The sequence below is a fragment of the Pezoporus flaviventris genome, unplaced genomic scaffold (assembly GCF_033815535.1).
Source record: "Pezoporus flaviventris isolate CSIRO_AGI_PZ_B2104156 unplaced genomic scaffold, CSIRO_AGI_Pfla_v1 ptg000066l, whole genome shotgun sequence".
Taxonomy (NCBI): Eukaryota; Metazoa; Chordata; class Aves; order Psittaciformes; family Psittacidae; genus Pezoporus; species Pezoporus flaviventris.
The window spans coordinates 5,326,980-5,352,638 of record NW_026892614.1 but is presented as its reverse complement, the minus strand read 5'-3'; the positions used below and the strand labels follow the sequence as shown (position 1 = coordinate 5,352,638).

The 25,659-nt window shown below is 38.3% G+C and overlaps 1 long non-coding RNA gene across 1 annotated transcript; it reads right to left on the bottom strand.

Moving 5' to 3' along the window:
• Positions 1 to 1,213: 1,213 nt before the first annotated feature.
• On the bottom strand, positions 1,214 to 25,659 carry LOC133278673 (uncharacterized). The gene is made up of 3 exons (XR_009746635.1): positions 24,280 to 25,659; positions 17,410 to 17,481; positions 1,214 to 2,874 (listed from the first exon to the last, which is right to left on the bottom strand). It is a non-coding gene; the product is annotated as an uncharacterized LOC133278673 (long non-coding RNA).

The window sequence follows — 25,659 nt, the reverse complement described above, 5'->3', positions numbered from 1 at the left end:
GTTCATCTCTGCTTCTGAAATGAGCCTTTCCATCTCTGCTCTTTCCTACAATTTATCCGGGCATCTTTCCTGAGTCCCTGCCTTACTGAGTTCCAGACTTCCCTCTTTTTATATATTCATCACCTCAGCTGACAATTTTAGCTGCTCCATTAAACTTGTCAAGCTTTTCAGGGCATATCTTCCCAATGCTTTCAAATGCAGCTCTCTAATACTGACAGTTCACCTGGTTCAGGAAAATTTCTGGTTTCACCTTTACTTCCTTTACTTAGATCCCCACCGAGATGTGTGAGAAAGTGCTTCTACAGGGCCTGTCCTAAGGTTCTCCAAGTCTCACCCCCCAAATTCATTTTCCCAGCAGGAAGCACAACCATGTGCTACTACTAAACATGCCCTCTATCATTTGGATTTTTTTCTTCTGTGTAGCCCATGAATCTACCTCTGCCATTCTGTTTGTATTACTAATATAGGCCACCTACCCGTTCTTCTTTGGCAACCTACATCCTCTCCTATTCCTGAAATAGATAAAATTATCTTCTTTCCTCCTGTCACAGAGAAAAACTGCTCAGCGCTTAACAAAGTGTTTTACTGATTTGTTAATGACATAATTAACTGGTAATCAGTGAATCCATACATTCATGACCACTATCAAGGGTAAAACAGACAAGCCATAATACTATATACTTAGGAAATGCTAATAAACACCCACAAGCTTCTAAACTACCTTTTATGAGTAATCCCAAGAAGTCCCATTCTCCCCTACACACAGTTACACACTCATGCACATACACACGCAGAGACACATAGAGTGGAAGTATGGGTTACAAGCTCTCCTTTCCTGGGAACCTTGCTTCCCCTGCTTGCAGAAACCTCCCAAGGAAGATGTGGGTGCTGTCACTTCATGTGTGTGCTCCCTACAATCCATTAATGCATGCACTGACAAAGAAGACCCCAGACGCACATATATAGATGCACAACCTGCACACAAGCCTCTGGTTGATGCACACCATGCCATTGGGCTCCCGGCTGGGCGCAGGCTACCCAAAGCTCTGATCAAGAAGCTGCATTGCCTGTCCTGCACAAAGGTCATGGTGCCCACAGGGTGACTTCTAGCAGCATCAAATCAGGCTATGGCAGTTGCTGTTTCCTCCTGAAGGTCTCTACCATCCTCTTCAAGGTCTCTCAAACAGAAGATTACCATGATTATGTTTTATAGCTTTTCAGGCTGACTATGTTTCAAAAGTCTCTCTGTAAATCCCAGATGGTCGTATCGGAGTAGACATCCTAGCAGGTTTGAGTACTCCATACATATCATCACTCTTCCTTATCTTAGAGGTGTTTTTATCCAGGCCAGTTGCCAAAGCTGGGCCATGTGAGTGCCCTACACCTTCCAGGCAGCTGTTCAGTGTAACTGTTGTTATTCGGTTGTTGTTGTTATTGTTATTATTGTATTCTTGTTATTATTAAAAGTCCTATTAAAACCTTCATACAGATATACATCTCTTTTTGACTATTCTTTCACTGAATAATCTTAATGCCTGAATTATTACACCAGGCTCATGTTTAAGCTATTGCCCCCTTTGCAGCCTAGAAAAGTTAGCTTGCCTGTTTTTTCCTCAATTCACAGCCTTGCATTTTTTACCCTTCTCGATGTAAATGTGAGAGCTGCAAGGACAATAGCAACAACCAATTCAGATGGCCACAAAAACAGAAACAGGCTTCAGTCTGTAACCCATCTAAACTCAGTGCAAAGACCCAAATCCGTCAAATCAGAAACTTGCTAGAATTCAGAGCTTGTCAACATTTTTGTGAACTGATCCAAAATGTGAATGCTAGCTGATTCATTTCAAACTGCTTTAGACAGTCCAAGTTTTTTTTGGAGTTGTTTTTTTCTCAGAATGACAATAGAGTATTTTTTAAGCATTATTACCAGAAGCCTGCTATATTTATCATAGGCTGAGAAATAAAAAACCTAGAGAGACCTTGCTTTGGTTTTGGTAAATCTTATTTTGTTTGCACTTGCTGCTCCTTTCTTGGTTTGTCGTTATTACTTGTTTCAAGCAACCAGTGATATAAGGCCATTTGAACTCTATGTCATGGAAGTGGTTATATTTTATCATATGTATTATGCCCTCCAATCAATCCAGAATTTCATCTCTGTTCCAGCCTCTTCTCTGACCTGAGATACTCTACATACTTACAGACCTCTCACAAAAATCAAAGGCTTAGGCTTCAACAAAGAAAGCTTCTCTATTTTACCTTCCATGTCTGAAATTTTGTCCAAGAAAAAAATACCACCTTACATTGTAATCAAGCCAGAATTTTATAAATACATGAGGTATTCCTTTCAGATATCAAAACTTGCTTAGTATGCAGCTACTGATTCCTAACTTTAATAATGGAAGATGCTCTGAACTGCTAATGCTATTCCCAGATTATTTGTGAATCTATTAAAACAGGCCTAAAATTATGTTCATCCAGAAAGTAAAAAAGTAATTAGCTCACCAGGACTTTGCTGCAGCACTTCCTGTTTGAAATATTTGCACTGTAGTTCTGTACCTTGCTGATTCACAGTTTCATTCCCACAGTTCCATGCCTGTCTTTTGTATCTTATTTTCTCTGTGTGATGTCCTAAATTGCACTTGAAGCCTTGCTTCAGAATTTTTTCTAATTAAAGTTAATTTGTTTATTTTGGCACTTCATAATTTTTCTAGTTGTCTTTATACTTTCACTAATACATTTAAACACAGCTAAACAGGATTCCATCATGCATTCTAGATGGCAAAGAGAGATCATATCCTATCAGATGAACATTCCTGCTTCTGGAGAGAAAGTACAAATGATTCAGATTTCTTTCAGAAATTGGTTTTATCAGTCCTAAAAAAAAATCAATATTAATTAACAGTCCCCACGTAAAATGCACATGGAAGATGGTGTTACTGGATTAACCGTGTTTCTTTCTCTGGCCTATTGTGTGCTATTTTTTTTTTCATGCACATCAGATTTAACCCACTGCCAATGTTCCTTTGTTGTGCTGCAAAACATCTCTTGCATGGAAAGAACAACATTTCTCCTATTATTCTCATGTTCATAATTATAGCTTCCTTTATATTGAAGTTACTGTTCCTCCAGATACCTTTGAGCTGGTCTGCCGTGAGGGTACCCAGCTGCATTACACCAGACTGGCAACCCACTGCCCCAACAGCCACAGATCTGAAGTTTTTTTGCACACACAGAAGGCCCCTGCACTGCCAGCTCTAGCTGTTGAAAAGGGATAGTCTGGGAACTCTCAGCTTTCTGAGAAGCAGCATTGTTTACCTGAACATGATCTCTAGAAGTCAAAGAAAAGAGTAAAAAATAACAAGCTGATTAGAATGCGTGAATCTAACATTCAAGAGAAGTTCTTGCTTCAGAGTTTTGGTCTTTTCTTGTAGTACAGTTCCAAGGACCCTTCTCCCTCCTCAGTTTCAGCCCATCCAAAAGACATGCAGACATTACATTTCCCAGCAATAGGCCCTGTCCCATTCCTCTATTTTATCAGTGACTCTTATCAATGCCCACCACCAAATAGTATCTGATATCCTAGTCTCCTTAATGGGAAGATTTTTTCTCACCATCTATTCAGCAATATGTTCTCTCTTCCAACTGGCACAAACATTCAGTGGGCAAAAAATCTGGCAGTGATCTTTCCAAATTCCACCATAACATAATCTCCATTCACTTGATAGGCTGAAATGAGATGCTTTACACAGTAAATATTATTATGTTTGTAGGCTCTGTTTGTGGTTTTCTTATTTCAGTGAAAAGAAAAACAGCTGAGAACAGTAATTGAAAAGAGAGCTGCAAAGCACCACACATTGATATAAAATTATAAGAACTAAACAATTAAGCTTCTGTAATAGTAAACGTCTTTCTATCCTATTAAAATTCTCTGGAAGAATTAATACAATGGTAGATGAAAGCACACTGATGGATACAATTTATTTGTTCCTTATGAAGACTTTTAAACCCCCAAATCTTCTAGAAGTGGCTCATAACAATACTTGGAAATCATATACGCCCGATTGTGCATCCGAATCAGAGTTTTAGTTCAAATTGCCCCACTTTCTGTGCTTTGGGTTACATTGTGGAGTCGCCTCGGAATGCACAAACAGGTTTCTTTCCAGACAGAGCTAAAACAGAAGATGCAGGCCTAAAGCAGACCCGTCACACTTCAAATGCTGACAGGTGTTCAACCTCCAGACTGTATCAGAAGAGATCTAGCTGAGTACAAACCCTCAAAATGCACAAAACATCTACATGAGGAACTGCAACTGTTTTGGTATACAGACTTGCTCCTCCTGAGCTGCTGTGCTAGCTGATGCAGACCTAGCCTGGGGGTCACTTTCACCATGTGAAAGTTACTATACCAACCTATCTATCATAAGTTGTCATACCCTTTTAGGGCATATAAAAATTAACCTCGTAACTAATCAACTGCTTCTGAAAATCCCTTAGAGCAACTTACTATAGGGGGAGAACTGAAATGTGTTGGGGAGGTTGCTGTAAGGAAGCTGGTGGTGGGAAAAGACGAAGGCAGCTCAATGCACCAGCAGAGTGAAAGGACCTAAAGGCAGCTCATGGACAGTGGAGCAGATGGTGGGGCTGAGAAGATCTGGACATACCCTGGGACACGAGGGTCAAACTGAGATGGAACAGTGGAGCTTTTTTCAGGTGTGTATGAAATAGGGATTAGTGCTGCTTGTCTGTTGGCAAACTCTCACTCCCTTCTCAGCCACACAGCAGAGGAGGAGACAGGAATTTGTTGTTTATGCAGCACACACTCCTCTTACAAACAACCCTCGTGCCCTTTGGCATAGGCAAAGCTGTTGGCTCTGCTACCGCTGGCTACTGCCTACTCTGCCTGCACAGCAAGTTGGCCCTGTCTGTCTTGTGTGACACTGGCCAAAGAATGAGGGTCTTCACTGGTGCACCAGTTTACAAGTTGCCTCGCCAGCTTCACTCACTGAGACAGGCTCAGATGGTGCCTGTTACAATTCATCTATGTCTCCAGACATATCCTCTACAGTCTATATTTCTAATATTCTAACCAGGCTAATTGCAAGTATCGCAAAGGATGAGTGTCCTCAGATACTTCACAGCAGTCAGGTCATTCCTAGCAGCCAGTGTAAAATTGGAGAAAAATGCATGTAAGATCAACAAAGTCACCGAATGTCCCTGAGACCAGGCTCTTCTTCTCATTCTCATATTGAGACCCTCCACAGGCTACCTGATATCCTCACACATCTTTGGAATTTAAATCTATGAACTTACGTTTCTCTTCATCTGTTCTCAGCAAAACAACATGTTCTCAAGACTACAGACTTATCTTAAAACAGTTCCCAAGTATTTTGCAACTCTTTGGGTGTCCTCTATCTAGCAGTGCATCCTGGCCAGCAATCTAAAAACAGAACTCCAGGTACTGTTTGCACTGGCACTTTTCTGCAGCTCTCTTCTTCCCCTCTGATGCAGCTTCTCTGCGTACAGCATCAAATTGCAATGTCCTTTCTCTACTGCCATATTGTATTGCAGTCATATGAACTTGCTATCTACGTTTAGGCCTGATTCAGTATTCCCTTAGAGGTTAGCATTAATAACCATCATCATCCTTTTCAATATTAGTTCTCCATAACAGACTTCACCAACTGCCTACATGTATAATAGATCTTTGGATCCCAGACTCATCACTCTGTGCTTATTCATAGAAAACATTTTGAATACTCTCTCACTGCTTAGAGAGAGAAACAGCAGTTGGAACAGACCTGTAAAAAACAAGCGAATTAATTTGTTTTGAGGCAAACAACCAAGAAGCTTGTCTGAGTGGCCCATGTCAGCATCTTTTGGGCATTTCCTCCACTTTGAGGTACTGTGACATCAATTATTTTTTATTTATTGAATATCTTGAAAAATCAAGGTTTAATTCCAGCAGCAGTTATTTCAGCAGTGTTGCTTCAGTGAAAACAAAGGCAGAATTTGCACCCAGGGTGCTGCGTTTCACCCGGTGTCTGAGGTCACCACATACTTTCTCTCTCTTGCTTTCTCTTTATTTTTAATGTCTTCTCTTGCTGCTTTTTACTGAGAAATCATAACCCAATTACAAGACACCCTTCTTTAATTTGAAAAAGCAAACCTGGATGCTCTCCAAGATTTCTCATTTTAACTTACCTGGAACATTGTTTTAAATGGGAGCCCTATGTATTTACTGGTCGGCAACCCAATTTTTTTTTTCTCCACAGGAATCTTTGGATGCATACATTAATGGTATAATTATGGAAAAAAAAATATTCTGAATAAGAAGCCTAGTGTTTATGAAAGCAGTGTTGGATACTTCAGCTAAATTGGTCCTTTACAGGGAAAAATAAATGCTGAAGCACTAAAGGCATTAAATACGTATTCTAATCAATCTGTCTAAAAAAATAAATCATTGCTATCACTGTCACAAAATAGCATGGGAGGGTGGAATCTGGTTTCCTGATTTGGTTCCCCAGCATGTTAAATCATAACTAGGCATGTGTGATTCAATACAGCAGAGTGATTTCCTGATTTGTTTTTAATTGCCAGTATACACAGACTGCATTTTCAGCATGAGTTATTTTAGATGAAAGAAAATGAGAACAATAACAAAGCCTTCACAAGAAAATAGTTTTCTGAAACATATCATATTGACTCTGTTGCAAAATGGAAGCTGCCTTTACAGAAAGCCAGTTTCAAGAAATGACATGATGCCCAGGAAAGCAAAGGAACTGCCTAAGAAAGATCAAGAAAGGATTCAAGCATGTCTAACTTCAGTGGGATTTAAATATATGCTTTGTTTCAGCACATACTTAAAAGTCTTCATAAATTAGGAGTTTGTTTTATATATAAATATATATGTTACATATATTTATTAATCATTATTAATTCATTGTAGTGGAATCATGAATAATAGAACCACATGTAACATACACCTAACATGGCTCCCACTACATGTTTATACAAAAGTTTTATTCTGTATTTGCCCTATGGCTGACGGTAGCATGTTAGGAGGGGAACTGGCATTTGTTCATTCTCAGCTCTTCCTCTGTATTAAAAGATTCACATTCTACTGTAACATTTTCATTTACATCCCCTTCAGGCCAATAAAAAGCATAATCATTTTCCTCCCCAGTAACTGCATGGCCATCAGCTTTAATTTCAGCACACTTTTCTCTTCCTAAACCTTTTCGTCTGGTGACAGCTGGTCAATATATTTCTTCATTATGCCCCTTTTTCTAAAAGCAGCTATGCCATGCTCCCAGTAATATACCTTCTTGACAACACCTTTGTCCTTATTGTTTCATCCCTTGCAATTTTACACACATCCTTCTGATGGATGCAGAATGTCTGGGAGGCCTATGTTACAGATTCTATTTCCTCTACTGTGTTCATGCAGTTCCTGTGCAAAATAAATCATATCTGTAATAAATCATAAAGTCCAGAAAGACTTCAGTTAAAGGTACTGGAATGGTGAGATTCGATACAGAGTTTGTATCTGCAAATAAAATTCTACTTTATTTTCTCCAGTACCTTTTCAAATGTATGCACACTGTATGCGTATATCCATTTCATCCTGGGAGACAAGCAGCAGTTCTTAACATGTTTTAGTGAATGTATCTGAAATTGTCTCTAAACAATTGTGGGCTGTTATCAAACAATTTCTTCAGATAATCCAAAACCAACCAATAGCACTCCATGAGTTTTTGATATTCTAGCCAGTCAACAAAGGTTTCTGCTGTTTGGAACACCTGGGATAAGCACCACTTATAGCTAACTACATGACTGATTAATCATCTCTGCAAATTCCAGATGTAACCTTTGTCTCAGCTATGTGTCCTGTGACACTGTGAAGGATTTGAGTCCCATTCATTTTCTGTCACTTTACCACTCAAAGCAAATATCAAAGTTACAAACTGCATTCTTAGGAAGCAGCATATTTTCTGAGGCTGTTCTTTCAAAACCCTACTTATTCAAAGTAATTCTGCATAACCTATGACACTCTTACAGTGCCTCCTCTTCTATGCTTTAGGAGTATATGAATTCTTCCAGTTCTGGGAATAAGTCCTTTGACATATCTAGTTGAAAAAATGCTAGGCTACTGGGAGGTTATTAAACCACAGAAGCGTATTCAACTGACATGTTAACATTAGGTAGAACCTACTAATTACTGTCATCTTTGTCAATAGACTAGACCTTTTTTCTTGCTCATGACAAATTAGTGATGATGCTTAAATTTAGGCAAAGAAGAGAAATAAAATTTCCATGAATGTGTTAAAAGACTGTCCCATAGCCTAATCTGATGGGTCATATACTTTCATGGCTCAAACCCCTGGCAGAGAAAGAAATCATCTTTTACAATTAAGAAAAAGGTAACAAAATCATATAGGCAAAAATTATACTCAAGTACCATTAGCAATTTTGGTTCCTTTTTAGGACATATACTTAATTTGTCTGCTTTTCTGAATTAGTGTCACAATTAAGATGTTCTTAATCATCTCTTCTATTTGGTAAAGGAAAATGTTTTTAAGACCAAATCAAATGGAAATTGTACCTAGTGTACCAATACAAATTAAGATATGGAGTAAGGTATTAGTGAAAAAAATGGAATATAAAGTTTAAACCATTTTAAAAACACATGTTAATATATAATTATCACTGAAGTATTACAAGACCTAAAAAAACCCACCAAAACTCTTCCTACCAGACCCTCAGGTTAGCCATCACTTGTGTAATTGGCTGATCTTCTAAACAGGAGGAATCCTAAAGAAGAAGACTGAAGGAGAGCATGAGTGGCATCATCTCAAAGGAGGCTCTCCATAACCACACAGCAGCACAGAATGAAGCTTAGAGACATCTGTACCAGAGGCTAACAAATGCAAGCTGAGAAGGTGCTGCTGCAAGGACAGAAAAAAGAAACAGGAACTCTCAAGGACCTATGAAAGTCAGCAAAAAAAGCATGGGAATCTAGAGGAGGTATTTAGTTCAGGCAGGAAGCTGAGATGGTCCTTGCAAACTGATGGTCAATTAACTGAGTGGTCACTGAGGCCTTTGCAGGCATAACAAGAGTGACATGTTTTCTTCACTTTCTTCCTGCCAGTGACAACTTACACCTCCTTCTCTTTGCTACGCATGAAGAAAACAATGAGGAATAGTGCAAAAATTTCAGTGCAGTTACTGTGTTTGTCCTGTCCAGGAAGGACAGACAATGGATTAAGTCTGTCAGGGCCCTAATTGCATGCAGTCAGACATTCTGCAACCTCTACCCTGCCCTGTTCCTGGGGGTTGGTTGCCTGTACTCAAGGACAGCTCCAATATGGTGCAGCGGTGTCACTTTTGGGTCAGACTTGGGAAAGAGCTGTGAGAGACCACTATGGGGGCCTCTACCCCTCACCTTGTGAGTTGTATTCAGGCTTAGGCCCTTGCTCTTGCTTGTTGCTTGAGAGATCTGTGTTTTATGCATGTTTCTACCATTCTGCATTGATCCCCAAATTGTCTTCTCAAAACAGAAGACAGCTAAAACACTGTCCAACAGATCCTTCTACCTGCTTTTAAGACAAATCTCCAGGTGCAGCAGCTAGGTTAAGGAGAATGCTCAGACTGAGGTCTTACTACCACATGAATGGAGAATTTTTTAACCTTCAGCTGGTGGTTAACCTGAATCCCTACAAATGCTCAAAGCATTTCTGTCAGTGGAGAAAGGTGTGGCAAGACATAAGGCTAGACATCATACCTCTTCAAGTCTAGAGAAGAAAGCAGACCATAAAACCAAGAACTTCTAAGGTTTGGTTTCTGGATGTGTTTTATTCATCTTATTCAAAACATGTCTCCATATATATTTTTGTTCACTGGTAGGGTATTAGTCGTGCATTAGACGCAAATATGGACACAATATCTGTCTGGATAATAGGGCATTCAGAGCTGAGGAGCTACCTCTTAACCACCCCCATCTCCCACCTCTTTGATCCTCAAAAATATTTACCTTACATGGAAAGCCAAAACCTCTTTCTACACAACTAAACTATCAGCTGCACAAACTTTGGAAAAACAGCTCCAAGGTTTTTTCTACCAAAAAAAGCTCAACATGATTTGTTTGCTAAGGTCTACTCTCTATAAACTTGCTTTGATTCTCTGTTTATGGATCTGTTCTCTTCTGGAAATATAGGATGCATCTGCTTGCTCAGTTGTAAAGGGCTTCTGTGTGATGAATCATTCACATATATGTCTGTCCCGCATACTAACTGCCTTGCAGAGCTGTATTAAAAATTGGCTTAACGTTTTAGATCAGCAGCTGCAAGTCTGGGTCTGACTGGGAGCTTCTCGACACATTACACTTTGGCCTGTGAAATTTTTGTTGTTCAGAAGTAAATTTCTGAACTACTACCCCTGACTTCTTTGGGAATTTTTTCTCTCTGCATTTCGAAATACACTATCATGCCAGAATAGTATTTTCCCCATTTACTTCATTTTAAGTACAACTGAAATTTGTTCTGTGATAAGATCCTGTATTTGCCCTACCACATTCATACAAATCTTTACGCTGACTTTAGGAGGTCCTGCAAAAAAGTGTTAAGCGCACGGCTAGCAATTTCTCCTGGACCCACAAATCTGGCAGTGCCCCCCTACAGAGCTTTCGCTCTATATTTTCTTAACTTTAGTATCTTTATTTTGCCAGTATCACATTCCCCTTTTCCACCTCTGCCAAGGATGGTTTGTAGACTCCCAACCACTTTTAAACATCTCTTTTATTTCAAGATGAATGCAGATAAACTGTAATAAGCAGGTGTGGAGCTCTTCTTCCATGTCGTGCTTTCAGAGCTCTGAGGTACTTTCTTAAGTAGTATCTGAAGAGTTGCCTAGGTGCTTTCCACAGCAGTTGCTTTTTGTGGAATAGCTGGTTTTGGCTGATAAAATCTTTGTTTTCAGAGAAAAGAAACAGAAAAAAATGGAAGAAAAAAAAACTCACTGAAGCATGCAAAATGGCATATTTAAGTCAGCAAACTGGCTCCGAATATCTGAGGTGAGATAATTACTTCTTCAAAAAGTAGAATGAGGGTGGTCACTGCATTCTGAGCATACATGCCCATGTGCATTGAACTGTCTTAGGCCCAGCTGCCCAAAACCAAGACTGTGTTAGCTAGATTAGGGGAAAAAAATTAAAAATCCCTGAAGTGGCTGAGATAGTGACTAAAAGCTTCCATGTTTTGCAGTGGATTTGAAGGCAAAGAAAATGAAGATGATTAAGGAAACTGGCCCATGGTGTGGTTTACTGGTGCCATTCACAGGGGTTTCGCTGTTTAGTGTATTAGTCTTTGTGGTAGGCTGTGCCCAGAACACCTTCAAGGATCAAGATTAAAGAACATTAAGAGTAAAGCAGAACATTTTCATTAGCTTTTTTAAAAAGCAAGTAAACTGGACGTTATTTCCCAGATTGTGGAAGTAAAGGAGTGAAGATTTCTGCCAAGTTGCAGCCACTTCTAACCAACGGCACACTAGAAACCTCAGCCTTTACAACAGAATCCCCGCTACCAAATTACACTTTGAATTTATTAATATAAATGTAAAACATCCATGTAGTTCATCTGCCATGTATGCCACGTAGCTGCGCTGTCAATTCGGTCTACGGCAGGGATTAGACTTGGATGCCTCCACAAGCAGCACTGATCTCTCACTCGCACAAAGCTGTATGCAGCCTACTATTAATACTCAAGCAAGGCACATTTTACCCCTGTTTATCACAGTGTGGTCGAGCCAGGAATTGTGAGTTTCAATAAAAATGAGTAATTTTACCAGAGACCAACACAAACTTGAGATGCCCTTCACCAGTCTCAAAATATCTTGTTTTCCTGGATCGCATCCATAGCCTGTGTCAATGGTAGCTGCAGCACAGTTGAAGTGACTCAGTCAGATTCAAGGCATAAAGTGGGGATTTTAATACGGATACTCATGATGAATCTAAGATTACTTCATTTTCATATAAACTTGGGGCATTCTGGGTGTAGTTAGGAGCCAGCTCTGATCACCCCTGCGGCGCTGCACTCCCTACGGGATCCCTGCGCATATAAATGTTTAAACCAGGGCCTACCCCGTGCATCAAGAGACCGCTACAAAAAAAGAGACTAGAAATAAACCAGCGTAGCCGATGGAAAAATCCTGAACTTGGCAGAGCCCTCTGCCCGCGGCTCTCGGCCTCCCAGGCAGGCAAAGCAAACCGCTGATAACACCGAGGCGGGCCGTGCGCCGCGTCTCTCCCAAGGTCAGCTATTTGAGGTACAATAAACAGGAAAACATGGTGGCGGCTCAGCCCGCCCCTCACGGCCGGTTGCCACGGTGACAGCGCCCGCGCGCCCCCGGGCGCCGCGTGCCACGGGCGCTGGCGGAGGCCGGCGGCCGGCGGAGCGGGCGAGCGGGCGCCACCTGGCGGCGCCCCGCCGCGGAGCCGAGGTTACCTCAGTGAGCGGCGGAGGGGGACGAGGTGCTGGAACCCCACCGCGATGGCGGTGGAGGGCGGCGAGCTCCCAGTTTGCAGGGGATGCGAGCAATGTGCACGGTAACTAACCCTGCCCGGGGCCCGCCAGCGGCCTGAGGCAGGGCTGGACCCTCACAGGCCTCACTGCCCTCAGGGTCCCTCCAGTCCTGTCTCTCCTCAGGACTCCCATGCATCCCCCGTCTTCTCCCCTACACAGAAATTGTGCTTTTAGATGAGTTTTCACAAGCATAGTAATTGTCAGGCTTCGAAGAAGATGAACAATCCAGTTAAATAACTTGATGGTGGATCCTTTTTATTGCTGCAGATCCATTATACTATCTGCCTTGGGTTTATCGCTGTCCTAGAGGCAGCATGCAGTGTGCCTTTCTCCCATGAGGGATCTCCCATGCAGATCTCACAAGTCCCGTGAACTGCATTGGTTTCCCTGGCCTGTGGCCTCAAATTGCAATTGCTTATTAAATTATATCAATTATTTGTCCTTGAGACTGGGGAAGCCCCTCTCTGATATGATTTGAACATACGCTCAAACCCAATTGCTGTAATTCTTTACAGAAAGAACAATATTGCATTTCCAGGTGAGCAGGATAAGCAGTGTTTAAATATACTTGTTTCAAAGAACTCTGCTTTATCTTTTGAATAAATTGCTTCATAGAATAACAACCTATTCATTTTAGCATCAAAATAGCAAGAATGTATTTTAAAAGAGCTATTTTTTTCTGTCCCTGGAAATGGCCTGCCTACCTCCTTTTTTAAACACTGTTTTTATAACTCCCAGTGGCCTGGATTCAGCATGGAGTTAATATTTTCCTCCATGACGCAGTAGGCAGAACATGCTGAAACTTTAAAACCCAGAAGCGTATTCTCTATGATAAACAAAAACAAACTAAAAAAAAAATATCTCTAAGGACTCTGCAACTCATATGGGTTTTACCATCTGGCACACAGTCCTGGCACACTGTAAATCTTTGGAAGTGGTATCTCCTTTACAGACCCTAATACATAAAACCCATATGCCAGAGGCTCTCAGAGGCCACCCCCTTACGCTGCAGACATCACGTTATAGCAGTGATCTTCTATGAAGACAAAACTTTTATGATATTTTAGATGGCAAAAAAAAATCCATTACCTCCAAGCCCTAACAGCATGGATGTTGCCAGGGAGGCAAGTTTTAGTCATGGTGCCTTTCTTTAGAAAGGTCACCAATCACACTCAACACAGAGAGCTGGGAGTTGAGTGAAGGCAAAGCAGGAGAGGGAGGGTTGAATGTTGAGTGCTTTAAAGATAATTCCAGAGTTATCTCTGGAAAAAATTAAAACAACTCACATCAAGACATCTAGTAATACAAGATACTGAGGTTACATTTGATGAATACCAACCCCAATGACAAATATACTCTGTGTAAATCTGAGCTCCATGACTTTTGGCAAGGATGTTAGCCAACAGCTCAAGAGTCCTGGCACAGATTATCAACATGCCCATAATTTTCTGCAGGCACAAGTACATCTGTTAAATCATTCCTCTGTCCTTCCCTTCAATATATAATATCCTAAGTGTTGACCACTTTGTCACCAAGCTTTCTGTCATAGGCCATACCTGGCCTGCCCGACATGAAAGGTCTGAATGAAGCCTGGAGGCATCTCTGAGCAGGTTCTGATGCCAGAAAGCCTAATCAGGTCTAACCTTGTGAATAATAAACATGAGGCAGTAGATCCAGCTTGTCTGCTTTCTAGGCTCTGCATCTTTTTGATCTGCTAAAATTAGGTTAATGAAGATACAGGATGCATGTAAGAAACAGGAAAGACATTTTCATCAACATGATGGACTGACAGCAGTTGAGAGAATCTATCTGCTTTCAGGGGATTCGTAGAAAATTTTGCACAGGAGAATTTTAAGGAGCGTTTACAGGAGGATGACATGGTAAACTGTGTAAGTTCACAGGGAAGACTTTCAAAACCTAACACTGTGCGAGAAGCTGACTCAAAAAGGCATATTCCAAAATGTTAACGGGTGGATGATAGATACTAGCATCTTAATGTGACAGGAAGCAGAAGCAAGATCTTAAACCTGATCTGAAGAGATGAGTGGGGAGAAACAATGTGGGAGGAAGTCTGTGTGGGAAGAGCAGGACAATGCGCTGTAGGGGTTGAAGAACACAGAGGCCATGTGTTAAGGAGGGGATAAGCCTAAAACAGGAACAAGGAACAGTCGGAACAAGAAACAGTTTTTGCAGCAGAATTTTTAATTTATCTGATTCCTTTTGTAAAGCTTAGAGGGAAAAAACAAAGTTTTGAGGTATGGTAGGTATCTTGCAAGTTACAAAGAAATGGCATATTGTAGAGACACTATAATGGAAAAATCTACAGGATTTAAGCACAGCACTACTGCACAGATTTTGAGATACTTGAGTTATATGACAGGCCTATGTGATGTTGAGGAAAACTATATTGCTTGTTGGGAAAACATGCTGGGTGAGGATGGAGAATTACCTCTGAGCCTGAATATGAGGAGGTTTTAAGAGGTTTTTTTGGGGCCATAAGTGGAATCTCTTCTTTCTATTAAGTGCTGAATTATGATTTCTGATATAAATAGGAATACATATATATCACTATATGTCTTGACAGTAATACCTACCAATGATATAAAGTGCAGCACCATAGTAAAATGAGTGATTGAAAACAGGGACTGTAGCAGAGGAAGTAAGAGGTAAATATGACTAGAGCTTATGTTCAACAGATGTAGCAGAAACTGCAATGCAAAAATATTCTATGTATTCCTTGACTTTAAACATTACTAGGCAAGAAAAGTGAATAAAGCCGAAGTCAGAGTTGGCAGTTTTTCTTAAAGTGGGGAAACCAAAGGTTGTCTGTTCATACCATCTCTTTCAGGCATCTTGATGAATTTCAGTTTCATGATCAATTTAAGCTGATCTAAAACCAGCCTAATGCCAAAACACATGGTCCAGCTTTCACAACATTTCTGCTGATGCTTTTCTATTACCAAACTAAATCAATTTAAAGTTAACTCTGGAAAAACATTACTAATTTTAAGCAACATCAGTGGATTGACGTGATCTTCCCATGCCTGCCCAAGTCACTATAGCTGATGCAAGGGAGAGGGCAGGAATAAGCAGTTTGGGATGGAATGGTGAGGGAAGAGGTAGGATGACTCCTTTCCAGGGCAGCAGTTTTAGATCAGCTTAATCCAGCCATGAAATAGGAGTACCAGAGACTCAAAGCTGGTGTCAAATTTAGGGGCTCTGAATGATGATTAGGAATCCCTAGGTTTCCTAGTCTTTACACATTTTTCTCTCTACTTTTCAACAGTTTCACAGTAGAGGATAAATATTTTTTCTCTAAAATAGAAATTATAAAAAACTCTCTCTTCTATACATTACAGTTTTCCAAAGGAAAAATAGAGAACTTTTGCCACAGATTTTCTTTCACATTTTTCATTCATTTCAGTCCTTACATACCAAAGAAATGCGTACATATTTTACATTAATTACACAGTTCAGATTTTTGGTGATTCAAAGGCTGTAGCAACTTTTTACTTTTGCTGAATTTCTGTATCCTTAATTTATTTCCAGATATAGCAAAATACAGTATCAATCTGAACAATTTCTTTTGCTTTCTGTTCTTTACAAGTATAAAAATATCTGTGAAGTTTTTCATATCTTCTGTGTGTTCTGATTTTCTTTTTAGTTCTATCATTGCTTTTTTTTCACCACAAATGACTGAGCTTGTGCCTAATACAGTGATCATACAAAAATACATGATGTAGCAAATGAAAGCTTGGCAGGATATTGTTGCAAAAATTCTGCAAATATTCCAGCACACCTATTAAAAGAAAAAGAAAAAAGACCCAGCACATACATATTTGGCAGTTGAAATTTACTGACATTCATGTTTGCTAAACTTTAAAAATGCAGGCATGAGCTCACAGAAGTATATTTTATACTATCCATTATTTATTAAAAACTGCTTACATGCTTGTCCAATTGGGTAGCAAGAATAATGTGTCATTTATCATGCTTACTCAACTAAGCAAACCAGCTCATAGTTTAAATATCTAACAATGATCCTTGTGCAAATTATTTGTGACCCATAAGTGACTTTAAAAAGGCATGGAATACATTCTCATTGTGGATAATCTGGGGAGGGCACTGTTGTCTGTTGCAAATATATGTAAAAAGAAGAGAAAAAGTTACGTTTCTCATCATGAATTAAACGTTTCTCTCCGGCAGAGTGACTGCTGAGCTTATTTTAGGTTACATTCACAGATGCCAGTGAGGAAAAGCATTGTCCTTTTTTATTTTATCAACTTTGGTTTACTCTCTAATCTTAATTCCTTTGCCTCCCCTTTTTCCCATCATTTACTGCTACATTTTTATTTTATGTCAGCATTGTATTTTTTTATATTTCATATCAGCCTGTTTTAACACTATGAATGTTTTACAAGAACCATGACATCATAAAAAAGGCTATCTAAATTTAGAAATAGGAAATCAAGTGGGAAAAATAAAAACTTGAGAAAAGTTAACAAGGGCTTCTATTGTATTAATTGTCCTGAAAATTGTGCAACAGATCCATTCTTAATGAAACAATATGTTCTAATGATATAAGTGTACACAATATGTTTCCTATTTTAGGAATCCATGAAACATCTAAAACTGTTGTCCAGAATTCAGATGAGTATGTAACTCTATGCAATTATAAAGAAAAGCACACTAAAATAGAATTGCTAGAACAATTCAAACTTACATCAAAATTTATTAAACTATGAATATGTTCAGATAGTACAGTCAGTACTGTTCTGAATTCTGTGCAGATTCAGAACTATTAAAGAGCAAAATCAAAACGGCAGTATAGTACCTGTCAAGAGCTGAAAGCAGTCATAGCTGCAGTTCTTGTTTTGCCTTTACTGTTGTGACTCCTCTAGTGCTTCTGATGATACAAAAGAGAATGACAGAGATGAGTTAATAGCTTCTGCCTAGCATCCTTCAGAATATCCTGTGTCCCATTTCCACAGGCCCATATTAATCCTTAAAGACCTCCTGTTCTGGAATGTTAACTTTAATTATGTGCTTAATCACTTTCCTGAATCAAAATGTAGAAAATCAACTTTGTTAGTGCAATATATAACAGATTTTGCGGGCACAGCTATTTTTATCATATTGGAATGAACAATCCACCTTGATGTCTTATCCTTTTTAATAATTTATATTCTCAACCATCATTTTTACAGTCCTATATTCACTACGAATATTTCTTACTGAAGGTATAAAGTAGCCCTTTGGAAAGAGAGGAGAAAGGAAATAGCCCAACAGAATGCTCGCTGAATCTATGCTGATTCTGCTCTGACATTTCCCAAAGATAGTAAGACACAATTACCTACCTATTTCTTATAGCTTTTGTTATTACTGAGGTTGAGGTAGTTTTTCTCCTATAAACTTTCTTATGCACTCTTACACAAAATCAATAACTAAAGAAAATAAAAAAAAAGACTTTATTTTCAAAGGACATTCATTTTCATGTGATACTTGACCCACATGATTAGACTGTGATTATCTATCTAAATAGAATCATCTTCATTACCCAGAAATTATGATACATGATAGGATATATCATATATACCTATCCCATGATATGGGATGTTGTTTAAGCATTTTCTGTATTATTTGAAAAGAATAAAAGTTTGCCTAACTACAAAGTAATGTGATAAAATTATCTCATTGGTCTCTGAGATTCTGATCACTTTATTATTCTTGATCCTATAAAATTTAAGGAAAATTAAATCCTTTCAACAATATATAAGAAATATTATTTTCTTCTTAAAGAGATAAAGCCTTTTAAAAAGAAACAGATCATTATACCATATCCACAGCATCTGTTGCTAAATTTGCCTCTTTACTACTTACACAGATGTGAGGAATATTTCTAGAAGCCTACATTTTATAGAGTTGACATGCCAAAAGTTCACTGACCACACTGTCATCTTCCTAATAGCTTTGTTTGCTAGTTAGTTGTTTCTGAGTGCACTTGTTCAAAAGGATTTTGAAGCTGCTGATGTGTTGCATTTAGTTCTTTTGAAATGCTGAAAACAGTGTCTTATTATGTTTAGCTTTTAGCTTACCTTTGTAACCAGTTCTAATTGTTTAATTTACCCATGCCCTTTTAAGGTGGACAGCAGAAAAATCCTCTCTTCTCAAATTGCCTGAAGATTATCCTTCAGTCAGTTGTCATTACATTGAACTGGTAATTAAATATTTTTTTTCAGTGAAACTAAAATTACAGCTGTGAGGTTAAAGTACTCAGATAGGTTTTAAGAGTTCAGGCCTTGGCCAAGGGTTCCCTGCCCAGCCTTAGGCAGGACTCTCCATCTTCTTGCACCTAAGTTTATTTACCCTTTGTAAAATGGAAAAGAATAGCCATACTCTTCTTCCCCTCTTTTGGGCACTACTGAGATTTTAAGCGACAAGGATCAAGATCTTTCACTAATTATACATTAGGGATTATAATTTCTTAACAAATTTAAAAGATTCATGATTTTAAGAATAAGAGTAGTCCCTTTGAGATACTTTATGTGTGGCCTATCTTTCCAGGGTTGTTAGGACTGTTTAAAAAGTATGAAGACTTTGTGGCATTTTTGCAATTAGGATGCTATTAAATTGCCTTTTTGCTCCCATTTTTAAGAAAGACTTTGAGCCAGCTGCTGGCTTAGCCAGCATGATAATGGCAGAGATAGAATGAAAAGAAACTTTATTTCCCTTTGTACTATGATATTCTGAATCCAGGCTGAAGGTTAGATTTTGCCTGCCTCTTTATGACAGTGAAAATTATATGTGTTTATCTCAAAATATCAGGTGCACTTTTCTTCAGCTGTCAGTTAGACTTAATTCTGTTGTTAAAGGATTTGGCAGTTTGTGACTATTAAAAGCAGTCTGAAAGGGATATTGCCGCCCTTGGCTGAGTTTTGCATTTTAGCTGCATCACTATTTAAAACCTCTGTATTTTCCATGTCACATGAATTCTCAAGTGTCGTCTTTCAGAAGAATGGACAACAGCTTTCAATACAAGTATACAGAATATACCTATCTATCTTCCCAATATCCTGTTTACATATTTTATATATTTGCTTAATGTTTACTTAAATGCATTAAAACCTAATAACATCTGCATGTTACACCAATGAAAAATGGACTATAAAATCATAGCAAAACTGAAAGTCAGAATGACAGAATATTCTTTGTATATTCATACAAGCAGCAAAATCTAGAAATTATCTAAATTCAATCTTCCCAGATCTAAAATTCCTAAATATAGAACAAGTCAGGCATTTCTCAAGTTAAAGTAACATGCCATGAAAGAGACAAAATAAATTTGAGCTATTTTAGATTGGGCAGAATATTAATTCTGATTTGCAGACACCTTCTCTATGAAACCTATAACAGTAATTTCTATTCTTAGCAACAGAGGAAATTCTAAGTTGACTACCTCCGCAAGTAATGTCATCTGACACCTAATGTTTCTGAGAATGAGGTCTCCAACATGAGGACACCGTGGGTATGAAAGCATTTACTCCACATATGATCCAATAATTTTCCTTTAGAAGAGGAGTTTTTGAAGTAAAAAGAGTGTCTTCATTTTTAATTGAGATGAACTAGCTCTATCAATTGATTTGAAATAATTAATTTCTGCTTGGAGAATATGCACTGTCTGCACTTGTATCATGTTCAAGTAAGACCTGATCCTTCTACTCATATTGATCCTAAAACCCTTGCAATGGAAGTGTGCCTTAGTCTGGCAAAATACATGTATTTTTCTGTGTTTGTATGTGTATATAATATACATATATATTTCCAAGCAATGAATAATTATATGTTCAAAAGATTTCTCCAGGTCTTTTACTTTCTAATATATTATACCCTTGGTAGAGGGAGACTTCTCAGTCTTTGAATATTGAAACCGATATTAGTATGTGTTAGCATCACGTATGAAGTTAACACCAGTTACAGATATAACCTTCCCACTGGGTAGTCATTAAAAAGTTCCTCTTTCTGATTCCTGTGTAAACATCTAGATTAGATTCTTAATAAGAATTCTGTGAACTGTAGTTGAAACAAAAATAACAGATCTATTTGAGGTTTGTTACAGTCACTTCTATGTCCAGTTGACCTTGTCCCAATTTTAGCTTTGTTTCCCTCCTCTGTGTGGCTTCTGGGAACCTGCTTTGAAAATAAAATCTACTCAGAGGGTCAGCTCCTGAATTTTTTACTCTGATAAAACTTCTATCTAGTTTTGCCTGGCAAAGACTTGTAAACAGTTGCCTTTGCACTCCTCATTTCTTTTTCTGAATCAGAGCTAAAGTTCAACTGCTAAGGCAATAAGAACCTAGAACAAATTAGGATCTATTGAACATAGTCAATGTTTTCCAAACTAAGATTCATAATAGTGGAAAAAAACCAACCTACCAGTTCAAGCATACAGGAATTTTAATATCTATAATGTTTGTACATTCAACATTAAGAATTTGGTTTTTTTTTAAGATGTAAAAGGGGGGGGGGGGGAATGTGAACTAACTTTACCCGAGAAGCTAATATTAGCTTCAGCAAAGCATTTCCAACTCAGACCATATGCTAGTAACTAGACTATGGTTTTAAAATGCAAGTACAGAGCACTTTTTCGAGGTTTTCATACTGAGATGAGAGAGGAAAAAAGAGGTAGTGCACCTCGTGCTTCTTTCCTCCATAGGCTGAGGATACACTGTGCAGCTTTTAACATTGCACTGGGCTGTAAAGCTAGATCAACACATGTATCTGCCTCTTTGACCCTCTTGTATCACGGCGGGAGCATGCACTACTTGTGTCACCTACCTGGTAACACTGAGAAAACCATTGTGTTTTTTAATTTTCATCAGTTGCTTGCTCTTCCTCAGTTTCTTGATTAATCAAGATATTATGAACCTGACCTCTTTTGTAAACTGCTTTAAAATGTTTAATAGTTTATCTTCGTTTATAATTGAAACAATGGTAAATGGTTGCAGGATCTCTGGTAATTATTAGTGCAGTTTTACTTTTAAATAGCCATGACACGACAGTCTCTTCAATGGTGATCCAGTACGTACCAGAAAAGCTTAAATTTCTGTCCCTGTTTCTCAATTATGCTAAAAATTTCTATTCTGCTCTGATAAACTAAAATAATCCCCAAACTTAAACCTCAGAGATCACATAAATCAGGGTTTTCCTAGTGACATAATATACATTTATTGTGAAATACTATAATAAAAAAATCAGAAGGCTTAATCTGGGGCCACCACTGCTTTGTGAGCATTTCATATGCAGAAGATTGACATTTAACTGATAATTTCCACATAAACTCTTCTGGTCGCATAAGTACTCCCAATAGCTGCGCACAAACATTCATGCGTGCAGGCCTCTGCCCTGGTAAGTGTTGCAATTTTCTATTAACACAGTTAATCGCTAAGCATCAAATGCTGCTACTCAGTGGCTAGGAATAGATCTTTCACAGCCTGACCAAGCAATAGCAAATTAAGGAGTCCACAATGCAGACCAGAGCTTCAGTGACCTCCACAGTGGCAGATTGTGTACAAATTCCCTGGCCATCTCCTACTTTTTCCCAAGTCAGCTGCATGCTAGGGTATGGAAAAAAATTGCTGAGGATTGCATAATGCATCTGTGAAAGCCGTACTCATCAAACCCTTTATCTGTCTCCTGTTGTTTTTAATAGAAACACAAAGGGAAGTATTGCACCCTCCTCACTTTACCCATAGTAGACAACTCTTAAGTCTAATAGAAATAGCCACATCATTAAGACAAAAAAAATTGTGGTCCAGTATATCTTGCTCATCTGTTTTGATGAAGGAAGTATGTGCCTGTTTGCTTTTTCTAGTAGTATAGCTGTTGATGTTGTGTGGGACCATCAACAAATACAAGACCGGATGTTATCCATACTGAAGTAAATGCTAATACCCCCATAAGGAGAGCAGGTGCTAAGAGCTTGTGAAACAGGTGCTATATAGCTAAATTTGGAAGATATTTTTGGATACCACCTACATTGCAGAGCATGTAGTATTGATTTCAAACTGTTTAGCTGTTCATCTTGTGAAAACAACACAACAAAATAATTTGAGAGGAAGTTTGCAGCAGGATGGATACACAGAAAAATACAGCAGTTATTTCAGAAAATAACATTTTAGTAGATGAACAATAGCCACCACATTTAGCATATAACATTCTACATGTTGCATTTTATGTCCAGAAAAAGATTTGCAAGAAAAATGCTGATGTACTTAGAGTTTTGAAAAATTATCTTCTTGAGCAGCCAATAGGATATAGAAGGATTCTTCCCAAGAGCATCATGAGTTGTAACATCCTTTAGAGAACAACAATTAATTTAGTGAATAATGTATGCCACAGGTAAACTATGCTCTGTTAACTGAAGTATTAGATCATAAAGTAGTCAAATACCCTCGATTTCAAATAAAAATGGTCTGAAAAGAACAATAAAGTATCAAAATGATAAAATATCATTATTAAAATAACTTTCATTTGATGTACTATAACCATCTTGTTCTACAGTGCACAAAAGTTCCTGGGAAAGTAAAGCTTTTTCTTGCTTTGATAAAGAGAAGTTCTTGCTTTGATAAAGAGAAGTAAAACAGAGCATTTCTTTCTATGTGGCTCTTTTGCTTCAGCCACCATCTATCTCAAACCCTAATATGGAATATGGCATAAATTCAGCACACAAACTAGCCAAACAAAGGTCACTCAATGTCATGTGCACAAAATTAATGCCAGTCACTTGAGGAGTTCAGTCAGAAAGTACAAATGAGAATTTCTGAGACTTTTGTCAGTCAGCCTTCCACAAACTCTACTGACAATCCACAAATGATGTTCTTGCAGGTTTACATTTCTGATGATTCTGCCCGGATCTTTCTCAGATTGATACATTCATCTGTCCTATTTCAGGGCTGTTCTTCCTGTCTTTCAAAATAATATCATATAGAGATGGTATTATAACAGCTTTATAAAACACTGTTTTTTGAGAAGATGACTGAACATTTGCACAGATACTTCTTCACCTTTCATTCATCATTTTTCTTTTAAATTTAAGTTAAAATATAACATCTCCTTGGAGCAGAGGATAAATGTAGAATTTTTCATTTCAGATTGTTGACATTGGCAAAGCTATAGGCAGTTGTAATGAAAAGAACTATGCAATGTTAACTTTGAATGCAAGTACTGATTCCACCTAAAATACATCAATTTCAGTATTATTTGCTCTGCCCTGTAATAGGGAAATATGTAGGAATTAGGGCTTTTATGCTTATGAAATGTTAAAATCTGCTCTCAATTATTAATTATTATGCAATTAATTAAAAACAAACAAAAAACAAAACAAAAACCAAAGCCACAACAAAAACAAAAACAAAACCCCAAAACCCAAACCCAAACTATAAGGATCAAATTCCTCACAGAATAACTGAAGCAAAGTCAATTCCAATGGTCAGTGTGACCCAGTATGCTTACTACTACTGTTGCAACAATCTTTTGAAAATGCAGACTTGGAAGATGGAAAGAATGAAGAAGAATGAAAAAGGACCACAATGTGTGACACTAATAATTCTTTGTTTCTCTCCTCTGGCTCATTTAAGGACTTTTCCCTGGTTCTTAGGAGTGCATTCCCCAGGAATGAAAAGAGATTATTCCTTATTTTGCTTACCAAAGTACAGAGGAAGGAACCAAGCCAAGGTCTGTTCACCTGCTCTGGCTTACAAAGCAAGTCTTAATTCTTGGAGGAGCCACCTGCTCCCAAATGCATGTAGAAGTATCATAAATATTTCAAATACCGCCTGTACTGTGGGAAGTTCCAGGAAGCGTCAAGGTCTCACTGGAACAAGAAACCTCCCCTGCGAAGTCATGAGGTTATGCAATGCCTCGCTGTCCTTGTGGGGATAACTGAGCTTTCTGTGTTGCTTATTAAAACTCAGATTACTTCTTACTCCTTTTAAATCTATGTTTGTGGTTTCTTATTAACTGTTCCTTTAGGATATTATCGAAGTCTGATGATACAAAGTCCAGTGTGTGCATTCCTTTACTTTCAGTCCAGTTTCCACAGGAATGTAGCTTGTAACTGCAGTATTTGTATGCTTCTGTGTCACCTATCTGCCAGCCCCTAGTAAATCCGTTAGCTGCTTTTAGCTAAATTCAGCAGAGAGCTAGAAGACTCATCTGTACTTATTTTCTACGAATCTCATGAAAATAAGCAGCCAGGGAGGTTGAGAGGGACTCAGACGTTGCTCTCCTGGCAGGAAAGGCTGCAGTATGAGTGCAACCATGGAATCCACATGGAAATTCACCTCAGCTACGAATCACGGAAAAAGAGGCTTCATTAATTCCACTGCTCATGGAACTACTTGTTTTGGGTAATACATGTACACTGAGAATTCGGGTGGTAATATCTTTGCTAATTCATAAAGCATTAACACTTTTGTACACTAATGTATATAAACAGCAAGACATATTGATCGCCTAATCCATCTCCAATCAACATCAAAGGAATCTTTCCACCGAGTTAAGTGGGAGTTGGACTAGGCCCATGTATAGTATTACCCATCATAAACATTTATAATAGCAACATTAAAACATAGTTTAATCTATAAAAGACCCAAAAGCAGAAACAAAAGGAACATTTTAATCCAGTTTTCAATGTCATGGTGAATTTCATTTATACAAATAGCAGTGTAAAAGGAAAACACAGATTCACATTAATAAAGGCAGAAATGAGTGTACCATAAGTGCAAGTAATGTTCACTTCCTTCACTACTCCTGCAACTTTATGATATTTTGGAAATTAAACTTTCCATTATGCTAGTTCTTGTTCAGCCACACTCTGCTTGCAGAGGTGGTTTTCACTGAAGATCGCCAAAGTTATTCTGCTGGATGGAAAATTAATGTATATGAGCTTTGAAATTCCATTACTCCTTTTTTTAAAACATCTATGTAAATTAACATGAAAATTTACAGAAGACTTGGCTTTCATGGACTCGTGGAAGTCCTACAGAGGCTTTGGTAAATGCCTCCATTGAGGAAATATTTCATA